The sequence below is a fragment of the Garra rufa genome, chromosome 1 (assembly GCF_049309525.1).
Source record: "Garra rufa chromosome 1, GarRuf1.0, whole genome shotgun sequence".
In the NCBI taxonomy this organism is placed as follows: domain Eukaryota; kingdom Metazoa; phylum Chordata; class Actinopteri; order Cypriniformes; family Cyprinidae; genus Garra; species Garra rufa.
In genome coordinates this window covers 92,891,931-92,907,661 of record NC_133361.1, presented here as the reverse complement: position 1 = coordinate 92,907,661, position 15,731 = coordinate 92,891,931, and the positions used below count along the sequence as shown (strand labels likewise).

Sequence of the window (15,731 nt, the reverse complement as noted above, 5' to 3'; positions counted from 1 at the left end):
GTCTTCTGAATAGTCCAGAGACTTGGGAAGGAAGGCATGAGATAGAGCCAGCTTCTAGATGTCATGCTCTCAACCTTTCAGCACTCCAATGAGGACTTTTAAGCAATTTCAGCACCAATACCACAATACTAAAGGCCGGAAGATGAAAAAAGCCAGGCATCAGGCATCCATCAACAACGCCATGGCAAAACACATGTAGTGTTTATCAATAATAAAGATATAACAGAGAAGAAAAGTGAACTGTCCAGGTTGGATGGGGTTCAATTTTCAGAGATTGTAAATTTTATATATATATATAGAGAGAGAGAGAGAGAGAAAGAGAGAGAGAGAGAGAAGTGCTATTAGTCCATACATAAAAAATACCATATAATAGTCAACATCTGAAGGGGATCAAAAAAGGTCATCAAAGTGGTTCTAAGACAAGGATAATTCTTTATGCTTTTAGGACAAATTTATTGAAAGGTTTTGATCCACTTCAAATGTTGACTACTGTATATCTACAAAATTATGTTTGTCATTCGTTTTCAGTGAGGTGGATATATGATTAAATAAATGTGCATCAATAAAAAAAAAAAAAAAACTAACAAACATTGCAATATTGCAGATTTGACTCACCACAAAAGTTTGTGAACAGGCTCCATAGTTAAAGTGATTCAATAAAATCATGTAGAAATGTTTGTCTGTTATGTATTGAGCACAAAGTGAAAGTAAAGCAGACATTTGTTATCAGATGAGACATAGGCAGGTTATAAAAAAATGTAATGCTGCTGAATTTAGAACTACAAACCTACATAACACTTGTATTATTTCTGCCACAGAAAGACAGACTAAAATAGTACGAGTAGTACTGTACTAGCATGCAGTTCAACATATGAGTGTCATAAGCAGTGAATGATCTTCTGAGCTACAACAGCAATCCAGGAAGTGAAAACTCAAATGATTAATGATACCTTTCCAGATCAAGTAAGAGTGTGATTTTTTTTTTCAGGTTTAGATACTAAAGTTTGCTTATTGGATATTCAGACATATTGTGGTCTTGGATAAGTACACTTAGTTAATTTGCAGAATTATAATAAAACAAATAAATATTTACACTTAATGTGGTCTTCATTTAGAGAAATGTATAAACCTTATTTAAAAGTAAGTTCTTACCATCTCAATGTACCATTCAATAAAGACAAACAGGCTTGATTTGCCAATTCACCTAAAATGTTTATTAAAATTAAGAAAAGCACCTGTTGTGCCAAATCCTGTCCACCAATCCTGATCCCAGTCATGCATCTAGATCCTAAAGTGTTTTATTGGCTACCAGTAAACATTATTTCAGTGAAGTCATTTAAATATTATACCCTTATTGTATTACCACTATTAAATTTATAAAAGTGAAAACCGAAATATTACTGTTGCAATGCGACAATTGTACTGTATAATATAAAATATGAATATCACCATTTTACTTTACAGAATTATAAAATAAATTTATGTTACTCAATATATAATAAAATATAACTAAGCTTTAAATTGTAAAACACTTATTTTAAACATCACTTAATTATTATTTTGAAATAAAACTTTGTTTATAATTATATATATATATAGACAGTTACATATAAATTAATAAAGATATATACATATAGTCACATAAATGTAAATACATGCAGATGCTCAGATAGATACACATTATATTTTTACGTATTATATATATATATATATTTTTTTTTTTTTTTATATATATATATATACACTTATACAGTGGTTTAAAGAATTGCAGCTGGTTTAGTTTTGATAATCGCCATAACATGGTTTATTTTTAATTTTTAATAATTGTGCAGTCCTATATTTAATTTAATACTAATTAATTATTTACACGATTTTAATCAACTCAAAAACCCCTGTTTTGGAAACCCTAGTTGGAAAGGACCAGAGAAAGAGACAGGATCTGGCACAACACCCCCAGTGAGCAAGCCAAAGGCGACAGTGGCAAGGAAAAAACTCCATAAAGTCAGGAGGTAAAAACCTTGAGAGGAACCCGACTCAACAAAGGGGGAAACCCATCCTCTTCTGGCATGGCGCAAACATTGCAAAAACACATTCATTTAACCTAATATAACGAATATTAATATATTTAGAAATTAAACCAATTATGTTGTATGGTCAAATCATTTCTAAACATATTAAAATTAACTGGTCTTCGGATTATTAGATGAAGGATCGCCCGCCATCTAGCCACTGGATCTGACTCTTCTTACAGGCTGGATGTCCTGTGGTAGAGGAAGTATAACAGATGTGATACCGTTAGTAAATTTATTTGAATTGTTTTGACTCCACAAGACTTATGAAAAACAAAGTTTGAAAGACGGGTGTGATTTGTCTTGCAAGAGAACCATTTACACTTTAAAATTCTAAGCTCAGTATATAATAAAATGGACTGAAACACTAGATTTTACTAGAAGTATTTATGAACTTACATCAGTGCTTTAGTATGCATATTTCTCTGCTTCTTCTGTCTTCAGCATTGTCCTTTGCTCTGGTCTTCAGTGCCATCAACTACTGGTCCCATCCTGTAAATAATAAATGAATAATAGGATCATTATCATACACAAATACTAAAGTAGTAAATAAAAGTAAATTCACAACTTAACTTTACAGAAAGACACTACTTGTTTTTATTTAGTCACAAAACAATCTTCCAAACTTCAAAACCAATTCTAATCTTATGCTTACCACAGATGCCGGTATTCAGATGCTGTCATCATTAGTGTTGTAGCACACTCGATCTTCTCAGGCATTCTGACTTCAACTGCTGAAAAACATCAACATCAAAATGAGATTAGAATTAACATTTTCTTATAAATGTGGTTATGATGTGCAGTAGTACAGTGATTGAATCAAAATGTTTAAACACTTAGCTTTGGATGGTATATTGCAGAGTCGCATCCAGTCTTGGACATGACTGCTTTTGTCTCTTCCTGCAACTTTACAGAAGGGCACATATTAATGACAGAATAACAGTTCAATAACTGCATATAACACATTTAGTACAGATTGTCGAACAAATTAAAATTAAAACTTCTAATATAATAGTGTCTTACTAGTGTCTTACTACCTCCCCCTTTACCTTGCTATCTTCATGTTAGTGATGTTACTCACTTACTGCTTCCCTGGAGCTGCCACAATAATCCTCACTGTATCCTGTCTGTCGCTGGTGCTGCTGCCAGTGTCCTCCCTGAATCTGCCTGAATCTACTTCTATCTTCGTCCTTCCTGCTGCTGTAGGTGCTGCTCTTCTTTCCTGCTAGCTCAGCGCCATAAAACCTCAAGACGACTATACGTCTCACCACAACACAACCATACGTACCAACCCGTTGGCTAAGGCTGTTCTGAGCCCACTGGCACTGTTAATGCATGCTCAGAGCCACGGTTCCGTATGGCCTAACACCAAAACACAACCATACACGCCAACCCGTTGCCTAAGGTTGTCAGAGCCCAACCCGCACCGTTAATGCATGCTTGGTCCCAACGGTTCTGTATGGCCTAACACCAAAACTCAACCATACAAGCCAACCCGTTAGCTAAGGCTGTCTGAACCCAACCACCATCCTTAAAAGAATGCTTGGTCCGAACGGTTCTGTATGGCATAACACATAAACAACCATGCAAGCAAAACAAGTTGGCATAACACTGCAAAACATTTCCCAACGACAACCAAAACAAAACCACCTATATCAAGCGCAACACACAGTACACAGGATTGTGGTAACTGTGGTAGCTCTGTAACACACCCGACTGAAGGCAGAGGTCCGGATTTGAAATGTAGATGTGATCAAGTAGTGTGTGTTTTTCCGTCGTGGCTGTTGTAATCAGTTGGGTGTATCCTCGAGCTTGAAACAACTCCAGAATCGTTTTTTCCCAGTGTGTAGGAGGTCCTCATTAAAGTCTCCACAGACAATGACAAGGTCGTCGTGTGCGAGGTCAAAATAACCCAGCATACCCTTCAGGTTAGTCAAAAAAATCTCCAACGTTGTACTGTGGCGGCCTATACACTGCTACAATTGCTGCCTTTATTGGCGAATCTAATTTGATGACAACGAACTCCAGATCGGTCACATTTTGTATATATTGCCGGGGCTGAGCTGGAATGTGCTCCTTGCAATATATTGCGACTCCACCTCCGTTCTTCTTTCCAATGTCTTGATGCGTGGAGTAGGAGACGTGTCTGTTGTGGGTAAATAGGTTATATCCGTCCAATTGGAGATCCGATGAAGTAGACGATCCGGACAGGTGTGTTTCCGTCAGACAAAGAATATCCACGTGACGCAGCTCATGATACCATCTGATGTCCTCGATGTGGGGTTCAAGTCCTTCTGTGTTGTGGTGAATGATGGTGAGTGTATGTTCCTGCCTGTTCTCCTTAACGTGCCGCAGAAGTGGCATAATTTCTTCGACTGGTGCTCTCCTCATGGCCTGCAAAGAGGCTGTGATTTCTGGATTAACAACTTCTCTTCGAAGTCTGTGATGTGTAATCCACGTAGGGAAGTGGTTCTGCTAAGGGCAACGTAGGCCATTCCTGGCTCAAAAATCTTCTTCAAGGACACTACTGCAGACTGCATCGTCATGCCTTGAACTTTGTGGGCTGTGCAGGCGTAAGCTAACTTGATGGGAAACCGCTCCTTTCCTCAGAGTCTCTTCGGATCTCTCGATGTAGACCAAGACGTCGTCTTCACCTCCTACTTTCTTGCGATGTTTCTGGCCAGCGTTCAGATTGTCGAGTTGAAGGCCTAGCATCTCCACTGTGGCGATTCCATCCTTCGTTTTGGTGATGATGTTTGCAATCCTGCCAAAACATCCGTTGACGATTCCGTCTTTTACGTCCAGATTCCTGGTCACCATTACACAAACTCCCACGGCAACTTCTATGGTGTCAAGTAAGTTGTCCTTTTTTCCAGTGGCGGGTTGCGTAGTCTCTTCATCCCTCCTGTTGTGGGGTCTTTCCTGTAGTCTTCGGCATCAAATGTTATGATGTCAGCGTAAAGGGCCTGCACAGTCTCGGTATTGTACTTAAGGGCTTCTTTGTTGGTGGCGAATATGTGCAGTGCTTCACGCGGACAGTCTTCTGAATTCTTCACAGCCTGGGGTAACAAAGTTCTATCATCTTCAGGGCTTGACATTAACTTTTTGAGGCACTTGTCCTTCGGACAAGTAAATTTATGTTTCACTTCTCCATGCACAAAAGTCACTTGTCCGGGTAAAGATTTATAATATAATTTTTTATTTTTTTTTGCTAATGCATAATTCATTGAAAGCATCCAAACACTATCAATGTTAATACAATTCAGTTGAAACAGTAGAAAGGAACGTAGAAGTAGAAAGGAACAGTAGAAGGATCTCCAGACTCATAGTATAATACAAAGTAATACTTTGCACGCTGATGTGCACAGTGTATCACCAGAGGTAGTGGTGACTCTTGGTGAAAAAAAATAAAACTATCTATCCGACAGACGCCACAGAACATTTCTCCGTCTTCATAAATAACCCAGTCGAATTCATCTTTCCATTTGGTTACAAATTTTCGTTCCCGTTTGAACTCATATGGTGCTGTTGGTGTAAGGCAGGGCTCGAAATTAACTTTTTTACTTGGTAGCACTGGTGCTCCCAACTTTAAAAAGTTAGGAGCATCCCAAAAAATTTAGGAGCACCCAATTTCTTTTTAGTTATGCACCGATCTTGATTCTTCATGGCCGATTCTGATTAACTGACATCTGACAGACGCCTGCCAGATGTTTGTACACAGCAGATGCTTTCCAGATCAAGAGATCTTTATCAGACATCTTGCAGATGTACATGTGCTATCTGAGCCGCGTTGTATAGTATATTGACAAATATAAACAAATATCAAGGAAAGAATTTTATTTCACCATTTAGTGTAGCTGCAGAATTTTAAAATATCAATTTAAGGCAATTTATGACCCTTTTTTTAAGAGCTGCACAAGTTAAATGAACAGTATGAGTGGGGTTGGACAATGTACGGTAGAATATTAAGCCATAAAATTACAATATTTATAATTCAGATACAGACACAAAAAACAAAATATCTAATACAATGGCATTTCAACCTTTATACCATTAAAAGGGATAAATCAAGTATATAATTTCTTATATTTATATAAGATATATAACATTAGTATTACTTAATTGTTTAGAATTTTAAAAGGCAAATTAAATTATTTCACACTTACACATGGATCGATAATTCCAATAATTTGACCATAAACAGCTGAAAAAATGTATTGAAAATAAAAATTAATTTGTTTGTCACGAGGGGGCGCTTTAGGAGCGCTGAAATACTACGGTTTCCATAGTAACAGCTGTACACAAACCAGCACTAACGCCGTTTTATCAGAAATGAAATGACAATGCAAACGACATGTTTCTGAGGACAGTCTGTTCCCTTCAGATACATTCATATGAAGACATACGTGCAGCGTTTTGACTTTGAAACGTACAGCGTGCATATTTATTCAATGACATCATTGCCTTTTTGAAGATTTATCCAAACCTATCGCGATAGTCTTTCCGTCTCTTAAAATTATACGTTAATCAAGACTTTTAGTCTTGTACTACTAGTCAGTAGTTAGGCTAGCGACAGTTTTGAAACCGAGTCGTACCACACTCATTTCTCTCACTCGCACAAATGCTTCCAAATATAATTTGAGGTCGCACAGATTAATTTCTCGCAATTTCGAGAGAGAGAGAGAGAGAGAGAGAGAGAGAGAGAGAGAGACGCGCGCGCGCACTCTCCCATGATCGAGCATAGAATGCTGCTACGTCAGAGCGGCCAAAGCATCAACAAGCTTCCTCGTACTTTTTGACAAGAGTTCTTGACGGGGCGGCCAGAGCTTCTTTTCAGCTCAAGTCGGCGGCGGTGTGAACGTACAGTAACTTCATGAGCAGTTCTTTTCCGTTCCGTGTGTGTGTGTGTGTCGGCGCGCTCTCTGTTCAATATTCCGCTCGGTGTTTGCGCTGCACGTTCTGCTCTGTCGTTAACGGCATATAACGTTAATTAACATGGCATTTTATTTTGTTTGAAATTTAACTTGTCCAGTCGGACAACCAATTTTCTCTTCCACTTGTCCTACAAAAAATCCACTTGTCCCGGACAAGCGGACAAGCCTTAATGTCGAGCCCTGATCTTCCCTGAGAGGTTCGGCCTTCGGCTTTGCTCGCAGTCGGTTCAACAGCTGAGCGAAAGCGAGGTCTTCTTTCTGGCGCATGATCTCTGTCAGGGTGACGATTTGAAAATTGTCCTTCCAGAAGTCCAGCACATCCTATTCAAACACGCACAGCGGTTTGGCTTTACCTGTCGTGGGCAGCTGATAATAATCCCCTACAGCGAGACAAGAGATCCCTCCAAAAGGCTTCTTGCTGCCTTTGATCTGCTGAAATCTCCAGTTGATGTAAGCGAACATATCCTTTGAGATCATGGATACCTCGTCGATGATAAGGATCTCCACGTCGCGTAAACCTGCTCTCACTTCATCAAGGGAGACAAAGTACCACAAGGTCTATTAGTAACATACAGAGCTTTTTTACAGTAATTATGACATGGTGTGTGAATGCAGCACAGCACATTTCCTTTCCCTAATAAAACACACTATGAATTCAATGATAGTACTGTTTTTCGCATACTGTAAATGTTGACCCATTCTTCCTCTTTTTTATTTATTTATTTTACCTAGACATGTCCTGGCCAGGATTTCTATATTGCCTAAAATATCTAGGTGCTGGCTTAATTTTTCAGTTTTCATATTTTCTGAAGGTGAATCACAACAATAGCTTGACCTATAACATGCAGGCATTGACAATAGCCCCTTTCACACAGAAATCCCGGTAAATTGCTGTCAAATTACCAGTATGACTTTACCAGTAAATACAGAAATGAAAGCACTGATGAATGAGAAAGAAGGCTGGGTCTCGAGCACAACACTTGAAACGCCTGTGAAAGAAACTACTGTCTGCATGTTATTGGTAAAACTACTTTTCTACGTTGGTCAAACTACTGCTACGATTTGCCAGTAATGTACAATGCCGCATAATTGACCAAATGTGGCACTTGAAAAGGTGGGATACAAAGAATGGTCAGAGAGATTGTCCTTGTTTTAATCATGAACTTCATTTTGTTCAATTTCACAGAAAACAAGGCTTCTTGTATAATTTTTTTAACAAAAAACTTTTTATATTTTCTATTTTTTTTCTGTTTATTTTACAGTTAACAAAAAATTGCTTGCACTATTCTTTTTATATCCGTTTTCTTTTTATTTACTATATAATTAAAAGATCCTTGCTACAAGCTAATCTGAGACTTGTCAGAGCTTACATAGCATTGTTGATTTGATTGCTTCCATTGTCCTCATTTGTAAGTCGCTTTGGATAAGTGTTCGCTAAATGATTAAACGTAAATGTATCATAATTTTGCATCCTAAGTACTGATTAGTTGTATTCCCTTTAACTTTTCATAAATTTACTTTCATAAAACGGTTTTCATAAACCCTGAAAAATACTGCTTTTTCATCACACTGCCAGTGGCAGTGAGCCGTAAGCAAGAGGGATGCACACAGATGTTATGCACTTCCACCTCTCTCTAACTACTACTGCATTTTTTTGCATCACAACACCCTGCTGGCTGTGCCCACCCACATACACCTAACTATTTACATATTAACTAGCTAACATAGACATGCTTAAACGATTTTAATGTGAGAACAAGAACTGATTTGCAAAGTCTTTACCTGTTAAATTGTCTTACAGGTAATCATGCTCATGAAGAGCAGGCACACAGTTGTCTGGCTTCTGTGTTTTGGGGTTCAGGTGGGTCATCGGCAGGATCCTCCACAACCTCTGCATCAACAATGTCCTCGTTCTAATGACAGAAGTTGTGGAGCACTGCACAGCAAGCAACAACTTCTGGCACAAATGCAGGGCTCACTTCCAGGGCCTTGAAGAAGATGGACCTCCAGCGTGTCTTCAGCATCCCGAAGGCTCTTTCAACAACGTTGCGTGCACGAGCATGCTTGACGTTGAAGCGAGCATGTACAGGATTCTGTACGGGGTGATGAGGCAGATGGGCGCGCTCAAACAGGGGTACCCACCATCTCCGAGGATGCATTTTCCTGCAGGTGGATATAAGCGGCCAGAGTAAACAGGGCCGTTCTTAAGCACCCTGGCATCATGCACCGACCCAGGATACCCAACAAAGACATCAATGAACTTCCCCTTGTGGTCGGTGATGGCCTGCAGCTGAACAGAGTGGAACAGCTTCCTGTTGAAATAGCATGGGGTCACTTGCAGGTGCTTTGATCTGGATGTGGCAGCCGTCTATTGCACCAGCTACCGTGCAGAAAGCTGGAGACCCAGCCAGCTGGGCAAAACCTCCCTCCACTACCTCCAGATCATCCGGGGTCGGGAAAGCGATCACCATTTTCAAAATACAGATGACTGCCCTGCTGATTCTGTGCACAATGTCATCCACCGTGGACTTTGGGATGTCAAACCTCAATATCTGTTTCCCAGCCATGGTCAAAATCTGACTTCAAAGCAGCGATGAGGGACGTGATGGACTGTCGTGAAAGCTGCAGGCTGGGATGAAGGTCAGATCCATCTTTGAAATAAAGCTGAAGAATTGGCACGGCAGCATTCAGGCGGCAGTAGGTTGTAGGGCTCACCGTCTGTAAATCAGGGTTTCTGCAGATATGAACAAGTGAAATTTAAGACTTTTTAAGACCGTTTTAATACCACCTTATATGAAATTTAAGACCTAAACCTGTAATGGAAACATGTTACATTACATGCATATAAATATGTAACATTTAATGTAAAAAGTAAACAATATTTCATGGCTGTCATAAATTATATGTATTACTATGATATACAGTGAACTTTTCATATCAGCAGATACTATTCCACACAAAATATCCCCATAAAAGTACCACTTAGAGATATCTGGTGATGTAAACTATTTATTCTGAGGCATATTTTCATCAGTGCTCTATTAACTTTTACATCTTAAATCTGCATATTTGATTCACCTTTTTTTTCCTTTTTGAAATGTTTTCCTTTGCAATCATTACAATTTTTCAATAAATTCTATATGGCTGTTAGCCGTCAGATTACATAATTTACACTGCAAAATTAAAAATGCAATAAATGATGTTATGAGATTAATGTTTTAAATCCATTTATGAATATACAAATTGGAAATGCTGGGCTGGGGATGCATACTTTTAAACATAGGCTACTAAACTACCAGCAGGTGGCAGTAAGTCACTTCATGAGTGAGTTATTTCGACTGATTCAAGCCAAACTCTGAATCGATTAGTAGTAAAATGTTTCTTGGAGAATGTGCTGTACTTCTGCTGTGATCCTTGTTTGGAACTATTTTCGTTGGTGAAACAGAACAAAACAGTTAATCTGTCATCTACAATGTAAGTAACTACTTGACTAACTAGTTTATTAAACTAAAATTAATGTCATGTAATTTCTTTATGAGTGCTGTTACGCTTGTTTGTTTTGAAGTCTCTCACAAAGAGACCAGAAATACACTACTCATTACCAATTGCCGTTTACGTTGAATAGATTAAAATAGGAATCTTTCATGCATTTTGATGTTTCTCTGGTTGTTTTTGTCACTTCAGTTTTAATCAGGCTATTTGTTTGGTCGGGCAGGTAAAATAAACATTTTAAAAGTATCTCAAAGGCTGGTGGTCAGCTAGCTTGACCTATATGTATTATTATTATTATTATTATTATTATTCATGGGTACCAAAGACGTCACTTCCGCTATGCTCGCCGCCATATTTGTGTCCGATATGACAACAGACACAGCGCATCTAAATGAGATTTAATAATAAATTGAAATAAGAAATTACTTTTTACTACTACTTCCCACACTGTGTATTTGACTTGATTGTATGTTTAGGACAAAAAGTGTAAATTATTGTGAACGTAGTCGCTCGATGAAGGCTTTAAGACCTTGAAGAATCCTGGTCACTACTTCACAGGGAACGAGACTCGCGCTGACGACACTAATTCCCTTTTACAGTCCACGCTTAGATTTCGGCAAATTAGTTTTGGCGAATGCAAAAAAAAAAAGTGCTTATTGAGCATAAGCCCAACATCCAGCAAGCCAAGAAAACATAAAATATACCTGAGGGAAGACGTCTTTCACGTCTTGTGTATTCCTAAACCTGGATCTCATTGAAGCACAAATTCAAGCACCAAAAGCAAGAGATTTCTTTATTTAAAATATGCATTTGTATTCATTCAAGCTATATGGCTGCAATAACATTTTAGTTTAGTTTATTACACCACTTGTGCAGCCAGTCACAATTCACAATGGTACCATTTACTCGGGACGATGGTTTGTGTGTAACTTGTGTGCCATTTTGTATGACAAATAATTTTTAGAGTAATTGTACATAAATAGTTTTAGCAAAACAAATATGATTATTTTTGAGAACCTTTTTACATATACTTTACTGCAGGCGTTGCAATGACGAACGCTATGTAGTACAATAGTTTAGCGTTTATTATTTAATTTTCATAATTCACTAAACACTGCATAATCTAAAACATAATCTTGCTCTTAAGCCAAATACACACTGAAACAAATAATTTACGGCATCTGGATGTACTGTAAGTCACTATTCTCTGCATTAGCACTGTTTTGAACTTGCTGTTCGATTGCTTTCTTGTTTACTAAATCTTTGGACTCACGAATTGATCGGTTCAAAATGATGTAATCGCAAAAAAATGCTTCTTTTCATTTTAAGGCATTATTTTGGTTATAATGTACTGATTCACAATCTTATTCAATAATTAATTATTATTCCACTACTCTTGTTGTGCCGAAAAAAACACCCTTGCTGTGAAAAGCACCTGCGTGAATGACACCGGTACACTAAAGGCTATACTGTATGCATGCCGACCCAATTCAAGCACTGCTGAGATCGAATAAAACTGTAGTTAGGTTTTTTTCTGATGATTGTTGTTAGAGCTAACAGAATAACAGATCCCGGGCATATTGTATCCTTGTTCTGAACATTCTGGGAGTTTTGTTGATCTTCCTCTGGTAGTTGTGGCTGCTGTGACCATAGACTGAAATAGGTAGCGCGGACACAAAAATGGCGGCGATAAAGCACAGTGACGTCACATGGTCCCTATGGATTGAGAACTAACTAGTGTTGGCTCTGATCCAAAAGTGACACGGATTTGGGGTTTGCAGAGCTGCAGTGTGGGCCTTGCCTAAGCAGTGAGGAGCCACCAATCCGAGAGAGACTCGCGCCGATAACAGAAAGCCGATTGGCTATTGCATGTTGGTCTCATTTGTAGTTGTAATACAGCAAATTATATTTGGACTAGTGAAATAAAGAACTACAACACCACGAAAACCAAGCAACAACAACAAAAAGAGAATTTAAATGAGCATTAGAGGTAGCGTTACATGGACATCGGAAAAATAAGACCTGTGTAAAATTATTTAAGACCTAGAACAGCGAATTTAAGACTTTTTAAGACCCCGCGGAAACCCTGGTAAATGTGTATATTTTTAATTTGAATATTTTATTTATTTATGTACACAAACATAGCTCACCATCTGTAAATATGTAGTATATAGTTTAAAAAAAAAATCATAATCATTCAAGAAAGGAATTATTTTCTTACCTTTGCATTTGCAATGACACTCTTCATACCTTCTGGGGTTTGGAAGGAGAGGCTTCGTCTCCTGATGTCTAGGTGAAGAACTCTCAGGCACAAAGACAGCCAACACACTGCCCATTCTGAAACAGGACAGATGAGATTAGAGGAGGAGAACACGTTAACAGATGAAAATGCAAATTCTTTGCTGATATAATACAATGCAATAAGCAGTTTCCCAGTCAGCAAATTTCCTCTGGGCCGGATCTGGCCCATACCAACAGCTAAAGTGTGGCGCAGATAAGTTTTGGTTCCTCAGCCCAAATCTGGTCCACATCTTTTTAGCCAGAACCAAGCCAAAACAGTGCCATAACCCAACCTAAAATGAGCCAAATCATGAAAACAGATCTGGTTGAAATATGGATCTTATATGGTATTCTTATATGGTTGAATTCTGTAAAGGGCTATGGCCCGTACGTGGACCACATGTGGCTGATAAATCAAAAGCCATAATTTAACCATATTTATGCCACACCTATTATTTATTTAAAATATTACATGGTAAATCTTAAACACAAAATTGATTCACAGACATTTTTAATATAATAAAATTTTAATAACAGAAGTACAATACAGAACATTATTATTGTCTATTATTGTCAGAGTTTCCCTCAGCTCTCCTTCACCAGTGTCTCGTTCAGCATTCATCATTACATACACCTGCCATCAATCACCAGTTAGACAACTTCCAATAAACCATTTACAAACTGCCAGCAAACCCTTTACAAAGCTAACAAAATCGCTCATCTACACATAAAGATGTGATTAAAATTCAAAACTTACGTAAATAAGAGCTCAATCTTGAGTTAGACTAGTTTTCTCTTCTGAAAAAGGTTGACATGCTAACAGACTTTTTCGAAGACTGTAAACTATTTCTATGAAGTAAATATTCAACAGAAGTGAGTCAAATACAAGTAAGAAAGGTGTCAGGAACAGTTGTATATATTATTTGTGTAATTTTAGGGACTAAACTCACCTCAGAACTGTGAAAAACGCAGCAAGAGACGTCTCTAGTGGCTGTCAGTTAAAGTGTTGACACCCGTTTCCATGGAAACTCCCTCTGCTTCTGCGTTTGAATGCGACTCAGCTGTCTTTAGTTGGAAGATTTTTTTTTTCATTCAGCCTTATTTAATTTTAAAAAAAATGATTGCTTTTGTTAACTATTAATTCACTCAGTGACTTATAGATATATAAAATAATTATTGTTCTTTTTTTAAATCAATAAACACCACAACACTTTATATAACTCAAAAGTAAAACTTTTTATTTATATTAATTTGAGTCTACAAAATTAGTTCTGGACCTTTATATACATATATATATAAAATCTATTTTGTTGCACTGTGATAACTGTAAAGAAGAAATAATTTGTACACATTACACAAATACTGTGGTGAACAGCAAATACCCTGGTGAAAAAATAAATCTATAAATAAATAAAATAATAAAAACCCTCATAAAATTTTGTAATGGGTTAATGGGAATTGTGTTGGTTTGTCTTCTATAGGCCTATGTCACGCAACAATTGAATATCGAAGAACGTCTCCGAGTGGGGAGACGGCAGTTCCGGTTCCCTTACAAAAAAACCCTACAGGAATCCTGCAGGATTTTCATTTTTTCTGCAGGATACCTACTGGTATCCTGTAGGAATTATAAAATTCTGCAGGACAAATTGACAATATGTGCAGGCAATTCCTACAGGTTTTTAGAAACATGCAGGATGATCCAGCATGCTTTAAGGAATCCTGCAGGATTCCCATTTTTTTTTTGCTGCAGGATACCTGCAGGAATAATGAAATCCTGCAGGGCACATTGGCAATATGCAGCAAATTCCTACAGGTTTTAGAATGGACCCTTCAGTACAACAGAAAACCCAGCACACACAAGTGAAAAATCATGCAGGATTTTATCATTCCTGCAGGACTGCAGAAATAATCCAAAAAAGGAAAGTAGTTTCTTGCATGAGTTATTATTTCCTGCAGTATTAAAAAAAAAAAAAAAGAAAGAAAGAATGACCTACCTAAATAACTACAGATTGTGAATTCTACAGGATAGGCTATTTCACGAGTTCGCTCTTGCATATAATAAACAGCGTAAAAGTTAAGCGTGTTTGGCATGCTGTCCGGGAGAGGGCCCCGAGCTCGGTAGTCATTCCCGAGCCCGGGGCACTCCCCCTGCCCAGGAAGAGGGGTCCGAGCTCGGCATTTGGCCCGAACCCAATAGCGCTCCCCCTAGCTGGAGGTGAAGAGAAAATAAAAAGGGGGGGTGGGAGGGATGCTGAAATCAGAGATAAGTGAAGCTAGGACTGCTTGGTTATTTAAAGGGACTGTAGTAATTGGATAGGGAGAGTGACTGGATAGGGAGTGATTGCTGATGATGAATTGGCCGTGTTAATTATCTGCGCGAGCTCCTCCTGAAATTTGTTAATGAAACATCACTTAAAAAATAGAGAAAAATACGATAGATTTGCGATGTTAATAACTTTAGAAATGCATCATCATATGGGTACGAAATTCTATTCAATAATCAACATTTCTTTGATGTGTTTGTGATTCTAGAGAGCAGTGCACCAATTAACTTTTATTTTGCTCTGGTGACGTGACGTCATTAAGATGCGCTGTGCTCCTCATCTGCTTGTGGTTCACCTGAAGAAAGGTTTGTGGTTTTAAAGTTTTAACCAAGCGTTTTTACAAGCTATGTAAAATAAATGCATCATAAATATAATAGTGATGGGAAAATGAAGCTTTTCGAAGCACTAAAGCTTTCCCCTCAACTGAATCGTAAAAAGGTTCATTACTCGAAGCTTTTCAACACGTTGCACACTAATGACATCTTGTGGTCAAAGGTGGAAAAAGTTGCCTTTGCGTCCCAGATCTCAAAGCGATTTTGGACAGTTTCATCAAATACATCAAGTTGTGCTACGAAAACCGTCAGAAATAAAAAAAATAATAAAAATGTAATTTTACTTGAATTAATCTGTAA

The 15,731-nt window shown here is 37.9% G+C and overlaps 1 long non-coding RNA gene across 1 annotated transcript; it reads right to left on the bottom strand.

Moving 5' to 3' along the window:
• Positions 1 to 1,191: 1,191 nt before the first annotated feature.
• LOC141326130 (uncharacterized) lies at positions 1,192 to 13,784 on the bottom strand. The gene is made up of 6 exons (XR_012353860.1): positions 13,726 to 13,784; positions 12,717 to 12,832; positions 8,786 to 9,737; positions 2,725 to 2,975; positions 2,469 to 2,561; positions 1,192 to 2,261 (listed from the first exon to the last, which is right to left on the bottom strand). It is a non-coding gene; the product is annotated as an uncharacterized lncRNA (long non-coding RNA).
• Positions 13,785 to 15,731: the final 1,947 nt, after the last annotated feature.